Here is a 10,836-nt window from a genome sequence, read left to right on the forward strand (position 1 = left end):
AAATATACTGCGAGTTAGATAGAAAGCAGAGTCCTATACCGAGTCCTATATTTTGCCCTGAGGAGGGCTGAAAGTGAAAGATATAATTTCATGATATCCATTTCTCCATTTGTCTAATATTAAAGGTACATATTAAACATGTATTAAGTTTAATATATAAAAGGAAAATATGTGAATGCAAAAAAATCTTATATATGTAGTTAATTGCAGTTATTACCAAGTAATTATTATTGAAAATAACTATGTATATTCATATCTATGTCATTCTCTATTTAAATAAACCCAGTTCTTCGACGTAAAGTCAATCAACATGTTATACGAATCATTAGACATGTGGATAAAAATTATACTTTCAATACTGTATTTTGTTGTTACCAATTGTGTCAGTAAAAATATAGATTCAATAGAAATTTCAAATAAAACCATCGTTGATTTAAAAACCTTTGATTCTGAACAAGTTTTCGGTAATATTTATATGGATAAAGATAATGATGCAAGTGAAGATATTTATCTTAACATTACACAAATCATTACAAAATACGGGTATCCCGTGGAGCAATACACTGTAGTGACATCCGACGAATACGTTCTAAAGTTATTCAGGATTCAAGGAAATGGACCAGTCCTTTTTCTGATGCATGGACTTCTTGGCAGTGCAGATGATTGGATTTCACCTGGCCCTGGCTTCGGACTTGGTTTTCTTTTAGCTGACAAAGGCTATGATGTTTGGATGGGAAATGCTCGAGGAAATAAATATTCGAATCGAAATACGGGCATGGAAACATCAGAGAATAAGTTTTGGGACTTTAGTTGGCATGAGATTGGTGTCTTTGATATACCGGCTATGATCGATCATGTACTTTATATAACTAACAATAAAAAGTTAATTTACATAGGATATTCGCAAGGAAATACCGCTTTCTTAGTGATGTGTTCAATGCGTCCTGAATATAATGAAAAAATTAGTCTTATGATTTCTCTATCGGCGGTAGCATGGATGTCCAATTCAAAGAACAACATATTCAATTTATTAGCTCCGTTTAGTAATCAATTGTATAAGTATTCCGATACTTTAGGAATACATACGTTATTTTCAGATAATACAATTTTAAAGTTATTACAAAGAGCATTTTGTGGTGATACTGTTTCAGCTTTTATTGTATGTCAGCACATTTTATTTCTTCTAGGCGGCGTTAATTATTCCCAAATAAACATCAAACGTTTCCCGGTTATTTGTAATCATTTTCCATCTGGATCATCTGTTAAGCAAATAGTGCATTATGGCCAATTAATTGTGTCCGGTCACTTCCGACATTTCGATTACGGATCATTAAACCTTTTAAAATACGGTTTCCCAGAACCTCCAATATATCCAGTTGAAAATATTACAGCTCCTGTAGCTATATTTTTCAGTAAAGGCGATTGGCTTGCAAATAAAAAAGATGTTCAAAAATTACAATCAAAACTCTCGAATCAAATACTATTTTATACGATTCCGAATAAACACTTCAATCATTTTGACTATCTGTATGCAAAGGAAACAAAATCTTTAGTATTACCGCAAATTGTATTATTAATTCAACAATATTCTGTATTTAATTAAAGCTTCGTTATTTCTAGGGATATCGGCGAAAAGGCGAAAAGGCGCATCGATAGTCGATACGCCTTTTCGCCGATACGATACCGATACCGATACGCTTACTGTGAATTCAAAAATGAAGGTATAATAAATAAATCACAAGTCAGATTTTTCTTTTGTTAATATAAAAAGTAGAGGTTAATAATTAGACAATTTAAAATTATAGTAATTAAAATTAACATTGATAAGATTTTTGTTTAAAAACAAATTAATTTTAAGTTTTGCAGAGAAAGGCGATTTCGCAAGTCCGTTTGAAGACCTGCGCTGGAAAATAGTCTCTCAGATGCAACAGAACTCACTTGGAAACTAAAGTACTTTTGCGCAATTTTTTTCATGTTTGGGTATAAAACGTCATTGCGCCAGAAAACGAATGGATCTGCATCTCTCGATATATTGGGACAACTCAATAACACACACACAAGCGCGGGGTTTAGGCGAGACAACACGTTCGTTTATACTTACTAAATTTTTAAATTAAAAAGTATCGTTGAATCGGTCATAAAAAAATCGTCGATACCGATATATCGGCTAATCCGAAGTATCGCCGATATATCGGTGTCGGTATCGGATGCACCCCTAGTTATTTCCCTTATTTTAAAATAAAAAATATAATTTGACGTGATAGTAGCTAGTTACTAGCATATTACTAGTTATTATTACTTATAGGTATTATATGTGGTGATAGTTACAAGAATTTACTACATGTATTGTAGGTATATATAATATCTACATCATATTATGTCTAAAAGCATACCCAGCCTTACTTCAAATGTGAATTAAATAATAAATAAACAAGTACTTCAACAATAATTTATTTCTTTATTAATTCACTACAATAAATCTACCTGCCCAAAAATACCTGCTACACTAATATATTATATACCTACTACTTATTTACTGAAGTAGTAACTTTTAATTTATAGTTATTTTTTTATAACAATTATTATAAATAACTGTTAATATAAACTATTACTTATATGCAATACCGCCTCTGAATCGAATTAAATTACTTACAATTCACTGGTCTACGACGTTCACTGGGCTTAAATTAATTTCTACTCCAATAGAAGTTACAATTAAATCAGCACTAGATGTAATTTAATTAATTTTTAACAGTTGGTTGCTCATGAATGATTGTTTTCCCTAACTGTTTCAATTCGAAAGGTTTTTTCTAATCCTTGTCTCCCTCCAATATGGTAGGTAGGTAGTTAATTTTTGACGATTTGGACTTGAGATTCATGCCGAGAATACATTTAACAAATAAATTTATTTTTGTATATAATCAGTACTTGTCATCTAATATTACATAACAAATCGTGACCCAAATGTTATAACACAATCAAAACAAAAGCCTGTCTGTTTAACAATATCATATTCAGCTTTTCTGTTTCAATAGAAAATGTGGAAATCACGTGGCGCTGTGAATATTCTGTATAGGTACCATGCACACTGCACAGGTATTGATTTCCAAGTATAGTAGTATATGACTTCATTTCGAATTGATTTTCGTGATTTTAAGGAATAGCGGGTATTTTGTGGAACGTTATTAAAAATAGGATAATAATTTTAACATAATTTCAGTTTTCTTACAGAATTTGATAAAAAAGCAAGCTCTTGATTTTTTTTTCAGTCAAATCTTGAATTTTATTTAATGCAGGACGAATCCTATAATATATATATTTTTTTTCTAATTTACATTACCACCGTTGTTCAGAGCATTCATCGCTTGAATTGAGATCTTCTCAATACATTTCAACATATTTTAACACCTAACTACGTGATTTTTTCTATTATTTTCAATAAAAATAATAATTACAGATCTTGAAATAGATATACATAATTATTTATGCTATAAATTTAATGAAATCACGTATACTTATGGTTATAAAGGTAAACGTTTAATTATATAAAGAATATATTGTGAAGATGTTAATGTTCTCTTTGAATCATACATGAAACAAAAGATTGTATTAATAAAACTAGTTTATATAGCTAGCACTGAAATTCCTGGCTCATTTGAACCTAAAACGAGTTTGTACATACATTGTAAGTAACTAACCACCTAATTTTAAAAATGTTAAAACCTTTATCTATATTTATATTATTATTAAACATATTAAAATATGCTGTTTGTTCTAATTTGTTGGAACAAATAAAATGGGAATTAATGTGAAATTATTGAAAATTATCTAAAGAATAACCCAAACATAAGATTACCAAAAGACTATGTGATAACTGCTGCAGAGTCAAAAGAAAATATGCAAGAATTCGAAATGGGTTTGCAAAATGAAGACACGTACCTAAATATTACTCAGCTAATCACAAAGTATGGATATCCTGTTGAGAAACATATTGTGCAAACTTCAGACGGGTATGTGTTAAATCTATTCAGAATTCCGAGCAACGGTCGTCCGGTATTTTTAATGCATGGCTTCGTGTCAAGTGCAGATGATTGGATAACTCCAGGTGTTGACAGCGGAATCGCTTATCTTCTCGCTTCAAAAGGATATGACGTGTGGATGGGAAACGCAAGAGGCAACAAACACTCAAGATACAATATGAATTTAAAGCCGACGCAAAAAGCGTTTTGGGAATTTAGCTGGCATGAAATTGGAATAATTGATTTACCCACTATGATCGATTATGTATTGCAGAGAACTAACACTAAAAAACTTAGTTATATAGGACATTCTCAGGGGACGACTGCGTTTTTCGTAATGTGCTCTCAAAAACCAGAATACAATGAAAAAATTGCCGTAATGATTGCATTATCAGCAGTCGCTTGGATGTCGCACCTCGTGAGCCCTGTAAGATTACTGGTACCTTTTACTCCATACATACTCGGCGTATCCGAAGCATCACATCAATATGAAATAGCACCAGATTCAAAATTATTTCAAGTCTTTCGCCAAGCAGTTTGTGGTACTGAACTTCTAGCGATTACTGTTTGCCTAAACTCCTATTCTATGGTTAGTGGATTTGACTATTCACAAATTAATTTTAAGCAACTGCCTGTATTGTTTACTCATAACCCCACTAGTTCATCTGTAAAACAAGCTACTCACTATGCTCAGTTAATCTCGTCTGGAACTTTCCGCCAATACGACTACGGAACATGGGGCAATTTGCATAAGTACAGATCAGTCTCACCTCCGCCATATCCTGTTAATAAAATATCAGCACCAGTAGCTATATTTTACAGCGACGGAGACTGGCTTTCAAGTGTCACGGATGTGAATATTTTGCGATCAAAACTTCCAAATGTAGTCGATTTTTACAGAGTGCCATTGACATATTTTAATCATTATGATTTTATTTGGGCTAAAGATATAAAAACACTCATATTTCCTAGAATTTTACAGCTTCTTGAAAAATATAGCTAAAAATCTAGATATGTACTTATTAAAATAAACACTTACCTATCTATTAAAGTATTTTTTTTACAACGACTAACAATCCATAGAATTATTTTATACCACCTGCGTCCCGCGGTTTCAGTTCTTCCTTGTTCCTTTCAATCGGTCAATGTCCCATCAAAATCGGTCCAGCCGTCCCAAAGATAAGCCGTAATGAACAGACACGCAGACAAAAAATAAAAAATATATATACCTATACCTACATCCGAATGCGTTTAATAAAAAGCAATTATTACAAACCTGATGTATTCATTAATTTGCCAACACATTTATTCAATCAAATAGGTATAATATCCACGTAAGAGAACATTTTTAACACTTATTCAGACAAAAGTGTTTGATTCACACTTCTTGATCAGGCTGGCCGCGACGCCGCTAGAATATTATTTTAAAAAAATCTTAAAAAATTATACCTATGAATTATAGTGAATTGGGTTAGAATGATTTTTAAAATTTTACAATCATGACGTGTGTGCTGTGTGCACCTTAACCCTTAAAGTCGCAAGGTATATGATGTGAATAAAAACAAAAAATATGAGTTTAATTTGTTTATTACTTATAAAAAAGACATAGTTATGACAATAAAAAAAATTATAATATTGTATTTTTGGAAAAATCATATGTATAGAATACCATACAATGCTACTCCTAGTACAAACTGACTATTTTTGACAATGTATAGTATACTAGACATTATGCTTTTTATTGTTTCGTATGATAAGCCAAAAAACAGTTTCTATTTTTAACATAGCACAAATGTACTTTGCATTTTGTGCACATAGTACTAGCTTGACCAATTTTACAGTATTTACACCGCTGATAACCGGTCAGCTATGGCCAGTGATAAAATTTTTTCATATCGTACTTGGTCACTAGGCCTCTCGGCTACCGGTTTTTATTTTATTTTTCTCCGATACAGATTCTACATTTCTTACAGCAACTTCTCTATCTCTCTTCAACAGTCCCATAAAAACTTCATACCTAAATTCTTTCAAATGGTCTTTCTTCCTCATGACATTCCCCATTTTGTCGTGTCTACGACGCAATAACCTCCCGTTATTTATGCATATATCTAAAAGTTGGGAAAAGATGTTCATATACCAACGGTGGGATTTGATGCCAGTGCGATAGAGTGCTATCAACATATCCGCTAAGTTGACTCCACCCATATGGCGGTTGTAGTGCTTTACTACTTGTGGACAGGTGACTTCTACTCGAGTTTTAGACTCTTTACTGAAGATTTTAATTTTTACTAATGTGTGCGCATCTACGTAAGAACCACTTTACTATACTGAGTTTGTTTTTGTTGCAATCTACTTGGCTGAATGCTCCTCTTCCTTTTTTTTCAGGGTCTTATCTGTAAGTAATTTACCAGTAGCATCTTTCAATCTATTCTGTCGTCTGGTTCCCAAGCCCGTATTCGGGGGAATTCCCAAGCTTCATAATTACATTGGGAGGGACTTGGAAACACGTCTTCATCAAGGAACGGCGTAAGAGGAGCTTGAAATTGATCTTGAACTAAAACGGAAGATTCTCTCGGTCAATTTCGTTATCGGTAAAGTCTGTGTGATCAGAACTTTCCAAAACAATGAGCCTCTCAAATGAAGCATCTAATGAAGGCGCAGGTGAGCTTTGCGGAGTTTTACATTCGTCGTCACTACTGGATCCATCGCTAGCATCTGACCCAGCATCTCTTGCGGGGACTAACGCTAAAATTCGTTTGGTCCTTTCATTGGAAGCAGTCTAAAACAAAGCAAAAATAGGAGTCATGCAAACCACAACCATAAACAATAAAACCGATGTAAAATAAATAAAATACAGTGCGTATAATTTTTGATTTTACGTATAAATTTACATATAAATATAAAATACATTATCGTCTCTTTAGTAGCAGTGTATATTATTCTATACATAACAAAAAAATGTTAGATCAGTGCTATGGTAGCGATGTATAGTATGCTATACATAGAAAGAAAACGTTAAAAAAAATGCATAATACCGTGCACAGCCCTTTATTTATGCAATAAACCTTTAGAATAATACTTTGACAAGCCATACTTTTCAACAAACACCCATAAATAGCTTTCAAAACATTTTTAATTTTTAAATCTTACCTTGGAAGAAACTGGCGGACGCATCTTGTCCGTTATTTTTCACCAATTATTCGAAATTGACATTGACAGCCACAGTTTTTAGTTATTGACAGTTGAAGAAACGTTCAAAAATATCAAATTGCTCAAAAAACAGATTCTACAACCATAAATAAATCTAGTAGAATTTTTGAAAGTATGATGTATAGTACATATTATATACGAAGTGACTTTAAGGGTTAACGTTTGTTATACATACTCTTATTTCCTTGGCATTGTTTAACGATGTTGATGTTAACCTGAAGTTTAGTTAACTTTACTGTCTCAGCAGTGAAATCGCTATTACTGAAGTTGAAACAATTTCAAATTACGTGTTGATTGGATAAATTAAACATTCCAAATTTTATTAAAAAATGTGAGCAATTTTAGTCATTAAAAATAGTCGTATGCGGTAAGCCCATGGTAAGCCATTTTCAGTTAACAATATTCTTCTTTAATTAAAATATCTTAAATATTTTAAAAATATATTATAATAACTAAATATCGCTCTTCTTCATCGAGTTTTTCGGTTGTCTGACATTAAAAATATTTTTTAAACCACTTTTTTACGCCTGGCGACTATTTACAAGCACTGGAATAATGTAATATGAACACGTTTTTCTTATTTTAAAATTTAAAGTATGAAATCATTTTTTTAACTGGACATCTACAATCTTAATCAACATATTGTGAAGTACCAAATTGTGAGTATTGAGTGTGTATTATCTCCTATTTTAATGTAATAAGTATCATAATGCTAAATTCCATCTTTTTGTATGTATTATGTATACATATTACGCCCTGTTCAGTGAGATACTATAAGTACGTATAGAGAAGACACCGCCTACATCACTTATGTTCCACTCAACTGAGGTCAACCGGCCACACTGCATTCAGTCGCTATAGCGCGATGGTCACGTTTGTTGTCACATTCATGTCTTATTTGTTTTAAAGCAAAAAAACATGAAACTCATCAAATATACTCTCGAGTGTGTTACGATATAGCACTAATAATTCAAGTACGTTTTTTTTTGTTACATTGATTGGTTATATTTGATAAGTTTATTAGTTAATAATTTTTAATAATATGAATTATATATTTTTTGTTACATTGATTGATTTTAATTGATAAGTAACAGGCAGAATATTTACAAAGTCGCCTCTTTAGCGGTGAGTCCGTCCTCTTTATCGCTTAATCACTAGCCGTCCCCGCGCGCCCCGCACAGCCGCAGCCGCGCTTGCTGCACAGACTTTGTTCGTGGTGTCTTCTCTATGTCTATACGTAGTAATAATAGCTCAATAGACCTGTTTCACTTTTTTCTTAGTTACCAGACTACAATTACCATCAGCAAATCACGACATTCGTAGATACCTTTTATTTTTCATTTAAATATTCCAGTATCAATACCTCCGCTGTAACTAAATTGTTTCACCAACTGTCTGAGGTTGGATAACCAGACTGTAGAAATTTCAGTGGAAACATCAATCTTTACCTAGATTGTGGCTCCAATATTAAGGTAAAGGTAGGTATACTATATAGGCTTACCGCTTAGGTATAAAGTAGCAGATATTATGTAGTACCTACCTAATTGGATAAATAATGAAGATTAAAATAATACAACATATTATTCATGAATTAATTAATTTATTAATTGTTAAACAGTCAAACATCATAAGTTAATTTGAATGCAATTTATCAATTTAGGTACTTAGCAATAAATTTTACTAAATAAGAATTCAAGGCGAATGTTAATTTAGTTTGGGTACCTACTTATGTATTGTTTTTACTTCTCGATCGTAAAAATGGTCATGGTTATGTTGAAATTATTGCAATTGTACGTGAATATTGCGGCTGTATGTTTACGAACGTACATTTTTATATAGAAATTTAGTCAATACACAAGCTTCATTGTAAATATGCTAAGTATTCATGATTAACTCTGTACTCAATTCATAAATAATGCTGAATCTTAACTAAATAGGTACTTCTATAATGATACAGGATAAGGTAAGGTAACGGCACCAGTGGTGGACAAGCATCCAGTAATGGACAAAATAAATATTAAATTTAAATATTAAGACCAAAATTAACGTTATATAATTTGGCAATACTTAAAATAAAAGTTTGGTTCATAAGCTATCAAAATACGACATTTCATCTTATTCGGCCAAAATGTTTGAAGATGGCAGAACGTTATGTTTAGTTGCTGCGACTCGTTTCGAAGAAATCCGTTTTAACTAAGAAAATCCTTAAGGAAGTGAGGACACAATTTTGGTTATAAGAATTTTTGTATAAATGTCAGCAAAATTTTATATTACTTTTATTTATAGTAGTTAAGTGTACGAAATATTACACGATTTAGTATCATGATAGGTTATGTTGTTTAAATAAAATTCATCAGTGTCCATAACTGGATTTAATTCTATGGATATATCCATTTATGGACATATGTCGAAAATAAACTTTTTTTAAAGGTATTAATTACATGCGCTTTTCTGTATTGTCTTTTCTTTCTGATTAATAATATACCTATCACGACCATTTCAAACAAAGGGTTCCAATATTGAACAACAATTGTCCATGACTGGATTTGCTTTGGTTCCTATAATGGACATTGATATTTTTTGTTAAAATTACACTAATGGGTCCAACAACATAATATCTATCTAAACATGAAGAATATATTTTAGAACAATGGGTCATTATGTGCTGTGCGACTCGTTCTCGGCTTCATTCTCTATCACTGCGTAGAAAAGTCGCATACTTATGCCTATTGTAACGCATCTATCATAGAGAGTTCTCTGATAAACTGTTTGGATCGTTGTCTGCTGCTAAATTTCACCACCATATAGCACACACGCTTAAATTTCATCCACACCATCTTGACAACAGTTTAAAAAAAGCTTTTTGCCTCGTGCTACAATTTGGAATCCATATCGATGGACCGATCAGATTAAGGCTGCTGGCGGATTCAGATTGGCGATTCACTTCACGAGTGTAGCGGAATGCCAGGAAACAGAGAGATATGGCGGAACATCGTGAAGCGGGTAACATCTACCCCCCTAGAGTGATATGACGAAGAAGAAGAAGTCCCAAAATGGATGGAATGGCAGTACTTTTTTTAGTTATATTTTTCATCCCTGACTTATTGAGAAAAAAAACCATATTGGTGTTTCTTAACGGACATAACTCGTATTTAACGATGCATTTGTCCAATTTTTGCATAGAAAATGGAAATTAAGACTGTTTTAAATATTATAAGTATGCAAAATAATTAATAAGTACTATTTTTTATAAATACATCTCCGATTTATTGTATTCCAATCATCATTTTCAAGATTCTATTGATAACTATAAGTCTTCTCCAAGTGTAAATAACTGGAGAAACGACATTAGGTACAGTCCATAAATGGGTGTTCATAACTGGATGTTGTCCAAAACTGGGTGTCCATCATTAGATTTTTCACTGTCCAACACTGGTGCAAAAAAGTGGTTTTTTAATTTATAAATAACTTCATTATTTATGCATTGTAATCTTTTTTCTAACATTGGTTACGTTAAACTAACATTGAACTAAAGGTATAACTAAACAATATCCAATAAAGTTAAAAAACCTACGAGAAATTTGTAAAAAACTTCAATTTTTTCCTT

At 32.1% G+C, this 10,836-nt stretch overlaps 2 pseudogenes; both read left to right on the forward strand.

The window, feature by feature from the left end:
• Positions 1–502: 502 nt before the first annotated feature.
• LOC149486651 (lipase 3 pseudogene) lies at positions 503–1,603 on the forward strand (annotated as a pseudogene).
• A 2,073-nt stretch (positions 1,604–3,676) lies between these two features.
• LOC149486652 (lipase 3 pseudogene) lies at positions 3,677–5,053 on the forward strand (annotated as a pseudogene).
• Positions 5,054–10,836: the final 5,783 nt, after the last annotated feature.

The sequence above is a fragment of the Colias philodice genome, chromosome 8 (genome assembly GCF_061535455.1).
Source record: "Colias philodice isolate Cphi_HAF_F1 chromosome 8, ilColPhil1 Martin Lab GWU primary, whole genome shotgun sequence".
Lineage (NCBI taxonomy): Eukaryota > Metazoa > Arthropoda > Insecta > Lepidoptera > Pieridae > Colias > Colias philodice.